The sequence below is a fragment of the Hyla sarda genome, unplaced genomic scaffold, assembly GCF_029499605.1.
Source record: "Hyla sarda isolate aHylSar1 unplaced genomic scaffold, aHylSar1.hap1 scaffold_223, whole genome shotgun sequence".
NCBI lineage: Eukaryota > Metazoa > Chordata > Amphibia > Anura > Hylidae > Hyla > Hyla sarda.
Genome location: NW_026608906.1, coordinates 83,077 through 97,367, shown reverse-complemented (window position 1 = coordinate 97,367; position 14,291 = coordinate 83,077). Strand labels below are relative to the sequence as shown.

General features: G+C 44.8%; 5 non-coding genes across 5 annotated transcripts; all 5 read left to right on the top strand.

Moving 5' to 3' along the window:
• The first annotated feature begins 24 nt into the window (after window positions 1–24).
• Window positions 25–215, top strand: LOC130321088 (U2 spliceosomal RNA). The gene has a single exon (XR_008866869.1). It is a non-coding gene; the product is annotated as a U2 spliceosomal RNA (small nuclear RNA).
• Window positions 216–2,312: 2,097 nt separating this feature from the next.
• On the top strand, window positions 2,313–2,503 carry LOC130321087 (U2 spliceosomal RNA). The gene has a single exon (XR_008866868.1). It is a non-coding gene; the product is annotated as a U2 spliceosomal RNA (small nuclear RNA).
• Window positions 2,504–9,469: 6,966 nt separating this feature from the next.
• Window positions 9,470–9,661, top strand: LOC130321059 (U2 spliceosomal RNA). Its single transcript, XR_008866855.1, has one exon. It is a non-coding gene; the product is annotated as a U2 spliceosomal RNA (small nuclear RNA).
• A 2,110-nt stretch (window positions 9,662–11,771) lies between these two features.
• LOC130321086 (U2 spliceosomal RNA) lies at window positions 11,772–11,962 on the top strand. The gene has a single exon (XR_008866867.1). It is a non-coding gene; the product is annotated as a U2 spliceosomal RNA (small nuclear RNA).
• A 2,095-nt stretch (window positions 11,963–14,057) lies between these two features.
• On the top strand, window positions 14,058–14,248 carry LOC130321085 (U2 spliceosomal RNA). Its single transcript, XR_008866866.1, has one exon. It is a non-coding gene; the product is annotated as a U2 spliceosomal RNA (small nuclear RNA).
• Window positions 14,249–14,291: the final 43 nt, after the last annotated feature.

Genomic DNA, 14,291 nt, shown 5'->3' with positions numbered 1-14,291 from the left:
GTTGGGCCCGCCCCTTTCACGGTTATCGCTTCTCGGCCTTTTGGCTAAGATCAAGTGTAGTATCTGTTCTTATCAGTTTAATATCTGATACGTCCCCTATCTGGGGACCATATATTAAATGGATTTTTGAGAACGGGGGCCGATTTCGAAGCTTGCTTCCGTCGCCCTATGCATTGACCCGATATGGCAGTATCTTCGGGTACAGTGCACCACCCCCTTACAGGGTTAAAAAGAAAGATTCCTACTTTCATTGCTACCTGCTTGCTGGCTAGCCAGCTAGCCAGCCCTGTGGGCCTTGCTGCTGCTGCAGCCAAAAAACAAAAGGTGGTGCTGCTGCTGCTTCTGCTGCTTCTGCTTCTGCTTGTGTCTGGCCCCTGTTGGAGCGTCCAGGCACAGGACTTCTGCTGCTGCTGACTAAATGGCCTCCTTAATTGGATCATTTGAGTAGCCAGCACACCTGTGCAGGTAGGGCATGACATGATAGGCAGCTGCCTTGATAGCGGGTGGGTGCTGAATGTTCCTAATTGACAAAATAAGATTAATGCTTATGAAGAAATATAAAATCTCATCCCTTCCCCAATATCGCGCCACACCCCTACCCCTTAATTCCCTGGTTGAACGTGATGGACATATGTCTTTTTTCGACCGTACTAACTATGTAACTATGTAACATAACATGGGGGGGGGGGGGGGGTCTCCTGGCTGTTCACACAGGTGTGTCATTGCTGTACATTGACCATGCATTGCTTCTGTGGTATTGCAAAGGCAAAGACAAATGCTTCCAGCCATCCATTGCACTAATGGATTGGTCATCAGCTGGCTGTCTATGTCCCGCATCAATATAGACCAAAGTACAGAGGGTTAGGCTATGCTATTGTGCACCTACCTGATGCATCAGAAGGTGCGAGGCCCTTGCTAAATTCTGTGCACAGACTTTGAGATCTATGCTTTAGACTGTATCTAAACCTGCTCCAACATGGACTGACATTCTGGCCTACTTTCAGCCGATGCGACTTGTCTGTCGCTGAACAGTCGCTTTTTATGTATTCAGCACCTATGTATAATGTTGTAAAAATGCTCTAGAAGCTAAAGTCGCAGAAATGTCACACATATTTGGCCTGCAACTTTCTGTGCGACAAATTCAGACAGGAAAAATCAGTATAAATCCTTAGAAAATTATCCCCCAGTGTCTCCATCTGCTGGCGGTATTGAATAAGCATTGCTGCACTGATGGGGTATGCATTAGACGAAAAAAAAGAAGAAAAAGAAGAATAATACGCCCAGAAAAGAGGCGAAAAGGAGAAAAACGTAAAAAAACGTGAAAAAAAAGTAAGAGGAAGAGAAGGGAAAAAAAGGTGGAAATGGGTTTAAAAGTGATTTCGGCGGAGAAATATATATATATATATATATATATATATATATATATATATATATATATATGCGCACACACACACATAGATATAAACGTATTCTCCGTTGAGATATTGCAGCCGCTGCTGTGTCCAGGCCCAGGAGCCTTAGCACTGTGCTGTGATGTCACTCAATACCACTGACATCACTAGGTGTAAACAACATCTCTCCTTTGCTGTGTATGTGACTATGGAGCTGTTTGGTGATGTCGTCTATTACGGCCTTCATAGAAGCAACAGGAGATTGTTGCATCCATCTTGAACCCTCAGAACTACAGTGCTATGATGTCACTCACTTCCACAGGCCTTGCAGAGTGTAAACAACAACAACCCAGCTTTGTTGTGTATGTAACCAAAGGGATTTGTGATGTCACCTAGAACCTTCACAGCAGCGACAGCTTTATGAGGAGCATCAGCACTGCTCTGCCTGAGCAGAACCATCACCGCCATAGGTTGTCAAATAACCCGGATTTAACCCACACAGGTAAGTCCAATGGGGTGCAGGCATGTCCTCTATGCTTACAGCTTCCCGTGGGTGTTGGTTTGATACCGTTTGGGGACAGCCAAGGAGGCATCTGCAGGCAACAAAGGTAGGTGTGTGCTTGTGTGTGTGTTTCCTATGCAGATCCTAAGCCCAGTGTCACATGCAAGTAGGAGGAGTAAGAAGGGTTCCTGGCAAATCCGGGTTATGGATTGCATTTAAAAAGGCCCCGTGGGAGTGCAATGGGCCCCTGTCTTGCTGCTTAGCAATAATGGTATGGGTTTAGGTTCTGCTGTGTGTACTGGTGGTTGACTGCCCCCCAGCCCAGAGTGTGCATGGAAAATTGTCTGGCAGCCTCCCTGACAGCAAGCAGTGATAGTGCCCATGAAGGGGACCTTGTTGGGCCCGCCCCTTTCACGGTTATCGCTTCTCGGCCTTTTGGCTAAGATCAAGTGTAGTATCTGTTCTTATCAGTTTAATATCTGATACGTCCCCTATCTGGGGACCATATATTAAATGGATTTTTGAGAACGGGGGCCGATTTCGAAGCTTGCTTCCGTCGCCCTATGCATTGACCCGATATGGCAGTATCTTCGGGTACAGTGCACCACCCCCTTACAGGGTTAAAAAGAAAGATTCCTACTTTCATTGCTACCTGCTTGCTGGCTAGCCAGCTAGCCAGCCCTGTGGGCCTTGCTGCTGCTGCAGCCAAAAAACAAAAGGTGGTGCTGCTGCTGCTTCTGCTGCTTCTGCTTCTGCTTGTGTCTGGCCCCTGTTGGAGCGTCCAGGCACAGGACTTCTGCTGCTGCTGACTAAATGGCCTCCTTAATTGGATCATTTGAGTAGCCAGCACACCTGTGCAGGTAGGGCATGACATGATAGGCAGCTGCCTTGATAGCGGGTGGGTGCTGAATGTTCCTAATTGACAAAATAAGATTAATGCTTATGAAGAAATATAAAATCTCATCCCTTCCCCAATATCGCGCCACACCCCTACCCCTTAATTCCCTGGTTGAACGTGATGGACATATGTCTTTTTTCGACCGTACTAACTATGTAACTATGTAACATAACATGGGGGGGGGGGGGGGGGGTCTCCTGGCTGTTCACACAGATGTGTCATTGCTGTACATTGACCATGCATTGCTTCTGTGGTATTGCAAAGGCAAAGACAAATGCTTCCAGCCATCCATTGCACTAATGGATTGGTCATCAGCTGGCTGTCTATGTCCCGCATCAATATAGACCAAAGTACAGAGGGTTAGGCTATGCTATTGTGCACCTACCTGATGCATCAGAAGGTGCGAGGCCCTTGCTAAATTCTGTGCACAGACTTTGAGATCTATGCTTTAGACTGTATCTAAACCTGCTCCAACATGGACTGACATTCTGGCCTACTTTCAGCCGATGCGACTTGTCTGTCGCTGAACAGTCGCTTTTTATGTATTCAGCACCTATGTATAATGTTGTAAAAATGCTCTAGAAGCTAAAGTCGCAGAAATGTCACACATATTTGGCCTGCAACTTTCTGTGCGACAAATTCAGACAGGAAAAATCAGTATAAATCCTTAGAAAATTATCCCCCAGTGTCTCCATCTGCTGGCGGTATTGAATAAGCATTGCTGCACTGATGGGGTATGCATTAGACGAAAAAAAAGAAGAAAAAGAAGAATAATACGCCCAGAAAAGAGGCGAAAAGGAGAAAAACGTAAAAAAACGTGAAAAAAAAGTAAGAGGAAGAGAAGGGAAAAAAAGGTGGAAATGGGTTTAAAAGTGATTTCGGCGGAGAAATATATATATATATATATATATATATATATATATATATATGCGCACACACACACATAGATATAAACGTATTCTCCGTTGAGATATTGCAGCCGCTGCTGTGTCCAGGCCCAGGAGCCTTAGCACTGTGCTGTGATGTCACTCAATACCACTGACATCACTAGGTGTAAACAACATCTCTCCTTTGCTGTGTATGTGACTATGGAGCTGTTTGGTGATGTCGTCTATTACGGCCTTCATAGAAGCAACAGGAGATTGTTGCATCCATCTTGAACCCTCAGAACTACAGTGCTATGATGTCACTCACTTCCACAGGCCTTGCAGAGTGTAAACAACAACAACCCAGCTTTGTTGTGTATGTAACCAAAGGGATTTGTGATGTCACCTAGAACCTTCACAGCAGCGACAGCTTTATGAGGAGCATCAGCACTGCTCTGCCTGAGCAGAACCATCACCGCCATAGGTTGTCAAATAACCCGGATTTAACCCACACAGGTAAGTCCAATGGGGTGCAGGCATGTCCTCTATGCTTACAGCTTCCCGTGGGTGTTGGTTTGATACCGTTTGGGGACAGCCAAGGAGGCATCTGCAGGCAACAAAGGTAGGTGTGTGCTTGTGTGTGTGTTTCCTATGCAGATCCTAAGCCCAGTGTCACATGCAAGTAGGAGGAGTAAGAAGGGTTCCTGGCAAATCCGGGTTATGGATTGCATCTAAAAAGGCCCCGTGGGAGTGCAATGGGCCCCTGTCTTGCTGCTTAGCAATAATGGTATGGGTTTAGGTTCTGCTGTGTGTACTGGTGGTTGACTGCCCCCCAGCCCAGAGTGTGCATGGAAAATTGTCTGGCAGCCTCCCTGACAGCAAGCAGTGATAGTGCCCATGAAGGGGACCTTGTTGGGCCCGCCCCTTTCACGGTTATCGCTTCTCGGCCTTTTGGCTAAGATCGGGGTTTATTGCCTCGGTCGGCGCTGAGGGTGCGAGTGAACTGCGCCGCGACTAGCTGCGTAGGTGATCAAGACTGTGGTACTCGTTACCGACAGATTTGGAAAGATGGCTGGATCCAACATGTCTGCAGTGGAGAAGACCGTACGCATCAAGGTGCTAACCACGGATCGTCTAAGAAACAGCATTGAATACATCGGCCATACCATTGTGGAGCGACTGGCAGGATTTTCCTTGAGCGACCTCTTTTGTGTCCAGGAGAACAAGCGCCAAGGTATTTATGACGTGTCCTTCTTATATGATGCTGACTGCCAGAACTTTTATGAGTGCTTAAAACGGAACAGTGGAAGTGAGGTTTTGCGGGATGTGTCCTTTTATCCCCTTTTTGAAATGGGGACAAAGACTTTGTTTATCCACATGTACAATCCGTTTGTTGATGTCTCTATGATTAAGAACTTCTTGAGCATCTATTGTGAGTCTATTGCTGGTGGTACTAAGCAGACAAGCAGCATTGGTGTATTTAATGGCACGTATAAGTTCTTTGTGAAGTTGCGGCTTGATGGAGATTGCATTGGAGGCGTTAAGCACCCTCCGGCGAACTTTACCATTGCTGGTTTCAGAGGTTATCTCTATTACTACGGACAGCCATCTTTCTGTAGAAATTGTCTATTGTTTGGACATGTGAAGGAGGCCTGCCCTGGCAGTAAGAAATGCAGGAACTGTAAGCAACCGGGGCATGAGGCGGGTGCATGTCCACACCCGAGGACCTGTGACCTATGTGGGGAAGCTGGCCATGTGTACAAGAACTGTCCAGTGTTGAAGAGGAGGGAGGAGGAGAGGAGAATGGAAGAGGAAATGGTGGAGAGGAGGAGGGCAGCTGCAGCTGCGGCTGCAGTGGTTCCTGCAAGAGAGAGCGTGATTATTGGAGAGGTACAGAGTCGTGTGGTGGTAGAGGAGCAAGTGAAGGTGGTTGAAGAGCAAGTGGTGGTGGAGGAGGAGCAAATGGCGGTGCAAGTGGAAGAAGGGGAGATTGAGGATGCTCCCAGTCCCCCGGCTGAGGAGTCGCCGCAAATTGAAGAGTGGTCTTCTTCTGAGGGTGAAGACCGTGAGGAGAGACATAGAGAGAGAGAGGATGACTTTGATCTTTTTCGTCCCCCCAAGAAGACGGCCAGGAAGCTTTCTGGTGGACAGATGGAGTCGACGCTGGTGGCTACGGACAATCGGTATCAACCGCTATCTGAGAGCGACATGGATGCGTGCTCTGCGGGAGAAGCTTCTCCCACACCGCTGAGGAAAGCTACCTAAATAACTTTCTTCTTTTCTGTCAAATTCTTCCTTAGGGTTGTTAAGATGGTGGTATGTCTTTTTTAGTCGGTTCTATAAACGTTAGAGTCTTTAGAAGTAAAGTCAGAAGGACAGTAATTTTGGAGGACTTGGCAGGGAAAAAAGCGGACATTATTTGTTTGCAGGAATGTGGGCTAAATGATATTCCGGGGAAGGGAGAATGGGCTTATGGTCCTGCTGTTTGGTCGGTGTCTGGGCATAACAGGAATGATGGGGTAGGGGTGCTTTTTAAGAGCTTTAAGTTTGAAGTTTGTAGTTATGTGGTAATAGAGGAGGGGAGGTGTATCATGGTGGAGGTTAAGGTGCAGGGGGTTAAATTTAGGTTGATAAATGTGTATGCGCCGGTAAGGAGGGAGGAGCGGGTGGGGTTGTTGGAGGTAATTAAGAGGTTTCTGCCAGGTAAAATACCTTTGGTGTGGGTGGGGGATTTCAACTGTGAAATTGAGGGGAATGTGGATGTATCTGGGAATATTCTTAAAAGTATGGTGTGTGACTTTAAGTTAAAGGATGTGGCTGAAGCGTGTGGAGTGTGTCCTTTGTTAGATACATATTATTCTGATAGTGGAAGTCATAGTTCCAGACTTGATATGTGTTTTGTGTCTAAGGGTGTGTTATGTAAGAATTATATGCAAGAAAAAGTAGGATATTCAGATCATGAGTATGTGTGTTGTGAGTTAGTATTGGATGCAGATTGTGTGAGTGGGAGGGGTGTATGGAAATTAAATGTTAAATTGTTGGAAGTGGAAGGAGTGTATGATAGATATGTTAATAAGTATAGGGGTTGGTGTAAGAAAAAGAATGATTTTCCTGATATATTGTGTTGGTGGGAATGGGTTAAGGGTCAAACAAAAGTTTTCTTTAAAAGAGAGGGATATAAGCGGAATGCTGGGAGGAAGAAGAAGTATGAATGGCTGAATAAAAGATTGGTGTTTCTCAATAAGTTAAAGAAGTATGGCTGGAGTGTGGGTGAGCAGATTGAGGTTGTGAAGAGTGATCTAAAAAATTGGTTGAATGAGAAAGGTAAAGAGTTGATGTATCAAGCAAAACTTGATAAGTTAGAGAAAGATGAGAAATGTTCGAGATATTTCTTTAAAAAAGTTATTGGGAAGAGAGAGGATATGGTAAGAGTGTATGATGATGATGATGGCTGTCTGGTTAAAGGTAAAGCTGTGTTGGGAGTGGTTAAAAAATTTTATGAAGAGTTGTATGCGGTAAAAGATTGTGAAGAGGACTTGCAGGATGAAGTGTTGAGAGTGCTTGATAAGAGGGTGGATGGTAGTGAATATGGGACTCTGATGAGAGAGATTGGAGAGGAGGAAGTGAAGAGGACTGTGGATAGTATGTCAAGAAATAAAACGCCTGGAGAGGATGGGTTGCCTGTTGAATTTTATGCTTGGATTTGGGATGTTGTGAAGGATGATTTGGTGGAAGTGTATAGGTATATGTGGAGGAAGGAGAGAATGGTGGAAAGTATGAAGAGTGGAGTGGTTGTGTTGATTTATAAGAAAGGTGATGTGAATGATGTGAGGAATTGGAGGCCGATAACTTTGTTGAATGTAGATTATAAGGTGTTTGCTAAAATAATTACAAATAGGATGAGAGATGTGGTTGAGCAGGTGATTGGAGAAGAACAAGTGTGTGGAGTGCCTGGGAGAAGAATAAATGAAAATTTGTGTTTGTTGAGAGATTTGTTATGGGATAGTATGAGTAGGAAACAGGAGGTTAGAGTGATGTCGATAGATTTTGAAAAGGCGTTTGATCGTCTGTCACATAGGTTTTTGTTTAGAGTATTAGTGAGAATGGGATTCCCGGGTGATTTTGTAAATGTTGTAAGGATGCTGTATGATGGAGTATATAGTAAGGTTTTGATAAATGGTTGGATGTCTGAGAAGGTGAAAGTATGTTCTGGTGTAAGGCAGGGTTGTCCGTTGTCCCCTATGGCTTTTATATGTGCTATGGAGCCATTATTAGAGATGTTGCGGCGGGATAAGTGTGTTAGAGGGTTAAAAATTCCAGGGAGTGGTGGGAGAGAAGTCAAAGTTTTGGCCTACATGGATGATGTGTGTATTTTGGGAGAGTCTGTGGCTGTTATGAGAAGGGCAAAGTTACTAGTTGGATTGTTTTGTGGAGCGTCTGGGTTTAAGGTGAATTGGGACAAAAGTGAGTATAAATGTTTTGGTAGTATGCAAGGAAGTGAGGATGTGGGTATGAAGAATATTGAAGGTGGTATTCAGGTTTTAGGTGTTAAAATGGATGAAAGATTGGATGGGAGAGAAAGTTGGGGTGATGTGGAGAAGAGAGTGTCCAAAAAATTGAGTCTTTGGAGGTTGAGAGATTTGTCTATGGTTGGGAAAGTGCTGGTTGTGAAAAGTGTAATATTGCCTATTTTATTGTATGTGGCAATAGTGTTTCCGCCAAGTTATATGGTTTTAAGGAAGTTAAAAAGAATTTTGTTTGTGTTTTTTTGGGGTACAAAAGTGGAAAGAGTGAGGAGAGAAGTTGTGATGAAGGATGGTAGTAAGGGTGGAATGGGATTTCCAAATCTAGATGTGTATTTGGGGGTGAATGTGGTGTTTGCGGTTAGAAGGATGATGAGAGGAGAAAAGAATTTTGCATGTATGTTGAGATATTTAGGTGGGCGTGTGTTATGCAAATTAGGTTGGCTGGAGAGAGATTTGAGAGTGCCTTATGCGTTTGTGTGCCCGAGTTGGTATTTGTATGTGGAAAAGTTTTTGGAGAGTTATAGGTTGATTGGTGTGAGAAAGGAGTTGTTTGAAAGTAAGAAGAATGTGTTTGGGTATGTCGCCGCAAGTGAGGTGGAGTGTCCGATTAATATGGTAAGAGGCCAGGATGTGTCTAAGGTGTGGAAGAGTTTAATGACAGATGGAATATCAAATAGACAGAGAGAGATAGGATGGCAGTGTTTGCATGGAGCCCTACCAGTAAGAGAGTTCCAAAGGAATAGAGGAATTGGAAGGAGTGAAATATGTCCGAGGGAAGATTGTAGTGGGGTTGAAAGTGTGATGCATGTGATTTGGAATTGTGACATGGCTCAGAATGTATGGAGAGGGATAGGTCCGTTGTGTAAGGAGTTGACTGGGATTAATAGGTTGTCATATGAGGTTGTGATGTTTGGTCTTAGTATGATTGGAAGAAAGAATGAAAGGGTGTTGTTTGTGTTATTGGCGATTGTGAAGGAAGTCTTGTGGGATGTTAGAAATTTATATGTGTTTAAGAGAAAAGATGTGACTGTGGAAGGAAGTTTAAGAATGATTCTGGATAGGTTGTACACCGTTTATTTACGTGATAAAAAGAAATTAGGTGAAATAGATGCAGAGGGGATATGGAAATTTTTGAAGTGGAGACATGTTGTAAGGGTGTAATGGTGATGGTATTTGAATTTGTTTTGAATTTGCTTTGAACAAATAAAGAATGACCTAATGATGAGTTAGACTTCACCATGAGTCAAAAATGACGCGTTATCTAAGTGGTGTTTAGTCTAAACCTGAAGGTTTATAAAAAAAAAAAAAAAAAAAAAAAAAAAAAATCTGTTCTTATCAGTTTAATATCTGATACGTCCCCTATCTGGGGACCATATATTAAATGGATTTTTGAGAACGGGGGCCGATTTCGAAGCTTGCTTCCGTCGCCCTATGCATTGACCCGATATGGCAGTATCTTCGGGTACAGTGCACCACCCCCTTACAGGGTTAAAAAGAAAGATTCCTACTTTCATTGCTACCTGCTTGCTGGCTAGCCAGCTAGCCAGCCCTGTGGGCCTTGCTGCTGCTGCAGCCAAAAAACAAAAGGTGGTGCTGCTGCTGCTTCTGCTGCTTCTGCTTCTGCTTGTGTCTGGCCCCTGTTGGAGCGTCCAGGCACTGGACTTCTGCTACTGCTGACTAAATGGCCTCCTTATTGGATCATTTGAGTAGCCAGCACACCTGTGCAGGTAGGGCATGACATGATAGGCAGCTGCCTTGATAGCGGGTGGGTGCTGAATGTTCCTAATTGACAAAATAAGATTAATGCTTATGAAGAAATATAAAATCTCATCCCTTCCCCAATATCGCGCCACACCCCTACCCCTTAATTCCCTGGTTGAACGTGATGGACATATGTCTTTTTTCGACCGTACTAACTATGTAACTATGTAACATAACATGGGGGGGGGGGGGGGGGGGGGGTCTCCTGGCTGTTCACACAGGTGTGTCATTGCTGTACATTGACCATGCATTGCTTCTGTGGTATTGCAAAGGCAAAGACAAATGCTTCCAGCCATCCATTGCACTAATGGATTGGTCATCAGCTGGCTGTCTATGTCCCGCATCAATATAGACCAAAGTACAGAGGGTTAGGCTATGCTATTGTGCACCTACCTGATGCATCAGAAGGTGCGAGGCCCTTGCTAAATTCTGTGCACAGACTTTGAGATCTATGCTTTAGACTGTATCTAAACCTGCTCCAACATGGACTGACATTCTGGCCTACTTTCAGCCGATGCGACTTGTCTGTCGCTGAACAGTCGCTTTTTATGTATTCAGCACCTATGTATAATGTTGTAAAAATGCTCTAGAAGCTAAAGTCGCAGAAATGTCACACATATTTGGCCTGCAACTTTCTGTGCGACAAATTCAGACAGGAAAAATCAGTATAAATCCTTAGAAAATTATCCCCCAGTGTCTCCATCTGCTGGCGGTATTGAATAAGCATTGCTGCACTGATGGGGTATGCATTAGACGAAAAAAAAGAAGAAAAAGAAGAATAATACGCCCAGAAAAGAGGCGAAAAGGAGAAAAACGTAAAAAAACGTGAAAAAAAAGTAAGAGGAAGAGAAGGGAAAAAAAGGTGGAAATGGGTTTAAAAGTGATTTCGGCGGAGAAATATATATATATATATATATATGTATATATATATATATATATATATATATATATATATGCGCACACACACACATAGATATAAACGTATTCTCCGTTGAGATATTGCAGCCGCTGCTGTGTCCAGGCCCAGGAGCCTTAGCACTGTGCTGTGATGTCACTCAATACCACTGACATCACTAGGTGTAAACAACATCTCTCCTTTGCTGTGTATGTGACTATGGAGCTGTTTGGTGATGTCGTCTATTACGGCCTTCATAGAAGCAACAGGAGATTGTTGCATCCATCTTGAACCCTCAGAACTACAGTGCTATGATGTCACTCACTTCCACAGGCCTTGCAGAGTGTAAACAACAACAACCCAGCTTTGTTGTGTATGTAACCAAAGGGATTTGTGATGTCACCTAGAACCTTCACAGCAGCGACAGCTTTATGAGGAGCATCAGAACTGCTCTGCCTGAGCAGAACCATCACCGCCATAGGTTGTCAAATAACCCGGATTTAACCCACACAGGTAAGTCCAATGGGGTGCAGGCATGTCCTCTATGCTTACAGCTTCCCGTGGGTGTTGGTTTGATACCGTTTGGGGACAGCCAAGGAGGCATCTGCAGGCAACAAAGGTAGGTGTGTGCTTGTGTGTGTGTTTCCTATGCAGATCCTAAGCCCAGTGTCACATGCAAGTAGGAGGAGTAAGAAGGGTTCCTGGCAAATCCGGGTTATGGATTGCATTTAAAAAGGCCCCGTGGGAGTGCAATGGGCCCCTGTCTTGCTGCTTAGCAATAATGGTATGGGTTTAGGTTCTGCTGTGTGTACTGGTGGTTGACTGCCCCCCAGCCCAGAGTGTGCATGGAAAATTGTCTGGCAGCCTCCCTGACAGCAAGCAGTGATAGTGCCCATGAAGGGGACCTTGTTGGGCCCGCCCCTTTCACGGTTATCGCTTCTCGGCCTTTTGGCTAAGATCAAGTGTAGTATCTGTTCTTATCAGTTTAATATCTGATACGTCCCCTATCTGGGGACCATATATTAAATGGATTTTTGAGAACGGGGGCCGATTTCGAAGCTTGCTTCCGTCGCCCTATGCATTGACCCGATATGGCAGTATCTTCGGGTACAGTGCACCACCCCCTTACAGGGTTAAAAAGAAAGATTCCTACTTTCATTGCTACCTGCTTGCTGGCTAGCCAGCTAGCCAGCCCTGTGGGCCTTGCTGCTGCTGCAGCCAAAAAACAAAAGGTGGTGCTGCTGCTGCTGCTTCTGCTGCTTCTGCTTCTGCTTGTGTCTGGCCCCTGTTGGAGCGTCCAGGCACAGGACTTCTGCTGCTGCTGACTAAATGGCCTCCTTAATTGGATCATTTGAGTAGCCAGCACACCTGTGCAGGTAGGGCATGACATGATAGGCAGCTGCCTTGATAGCGGGTGGGTGCTGAATGTTCCTAATTGACAAAATAAGATTAATGCTTATGAAGAAATATAAAATCTCATCCCTTCCCCAATATCGCGCCACACCCCTACCCCTTAATTCCCTGGTTGAACGTGATGGACATATGTCTTTTTTCGACCGTACTAACTATGTAACTATGTAACATAACATGGGGGGGGGGGGGGGTCTCCTGGCTGTTCACACAGGTGTGTCATTGCTGTACATTGACCATGCATTGCTTCTGTGGTATTGCAAAGGCAAAGACAAATGCTTCCAGCCATCCATTGCACTAATGGATTGGTCATCAGCTGGCTGTCTATGTCCCGCATCAATATAGACCAAAGTACAGAGGGTTAGGCTATGCTATTGTGCACCTACCTGATGCATCAGAAGGTGCGAGGCCCTTGCTAAATTCTGTGCACAGACTTTGAGATCTATGCTTTAGACTGTATCTAAACCTGCTCCAACATGGACTGACATTCTGGCCTACTTTCAGCCGATGCGACTTGTCTGTCGCTGAACAGTCGCTTTTTATGTATTCAGCACCTATGTATAATGTTGTAAAAATGCTCTAGAAGCTAAAGTCGCAGAAATGTCACACATATTTGGCCTGCAACTTTCTGTGCGACAAATTCAGACAGGAAAAATCAGTATAAATCCTTAGAAAATTATCCCCCAGTGTCTCCATCTGCTGGCGGTATTGAATAAGCATTGCTGCACTGATGGGGTATGCATTAGACGAAAAAAAAGAAGAAAAAGAAGAATAATACGCCCAGAAAAGAGGCGAAAAGGAGAAAAACGTAAAAAAACGTGAAAAAAAAGTAAGAGGAAGAGAAGGGAAAAAAAGGTGGAAATGGGTTTAAAAGTGATTTCGGCGGAGAAATATATATATATATATATATATATATATATATATATATATATATATGCGCACACACACACATAGATATAAACGTATTCTCCGTTGAGATATTGCAGCCGCTGCTGTGTCCAGGCCCAGGAGCCTTAGCACTGTGCTGTGATGTCACTCAATACCACTGACATCACTAGGTGTAAACAACATCTCTCCTTTGCTGTGTATGTGACTATGGAGCTGTTTGGTGATGTCGTCTATTACGGCCTTCATAGAAGCAACAGGAGATTGTTGCATCCATCTTGAACCCTCAGAACTACAGTGCTATGATGTCACTCACTTCCACAGGCCTTGCAGAGTGTAAACAACAACAACCCAGCTTTGTTGTGTATGTAACCAAAGGGATTTGTGATGTCACCTAGAACCTTCACAGCAGCGACAGCTTTATGAGGAGCATCAGCACTGCTCTGCCTGAGCAGAACCATCACCGCCATAGGTTGTCAAATAACCCGGATTTAACCCACACAGGTAAGTCCAATGGGGTGCAGGCATGTCCTCTATGCTTACAGCTTCCCGTGGGTGTTGGTTTGATACCGTTTGGGGACAGCCAAGGAGGCATCTGCAGGCAACAAAGGTAGGTGTGTGCTTGTGTGTGTGTTTCCTATGCAGATCCTAAGCCCAGTGTCACATGCAAGTAGGAGGAGTAAGAAGGGTTCCTGGCAAATCCGGGTTATGGATTGCATTTAAAAAGGCCCCGTGGGAGTGCAATGGGCCCCTGTCTTGCTGCTTAGCAATAATGGTATGGGTTTAGGTTCTGCTGTGTGTACTGGTGGTTGACTGCCCCCCAGCCCAGAGTGTGCATGGAAAATTGTCTGGCAGCCTCCCTGACAGCAAGCAGTGATAGTGCCCATGAAGGGGACCTTGTTGGGCCCGCCCCTTTCACGGTTATCGCTTCTCGGCCTTTTGGCTAAGATCAAGTGTAGTATCTGTTCTTATCAGTTTAATATCTGATACGTCCCCTATCTGGGGACCATATATTAAATGGATTTTTGAGAACGGGGGCCGATTTCGAAGCTTGCTTCCGTCGCCCTATGCATTGACCCGATATGGCAGTATCTTCGGGTACAGTGCACCACCCCCTTACAGGGTTAAAAAGAAAGATTCCTACTTTCATTGCTACC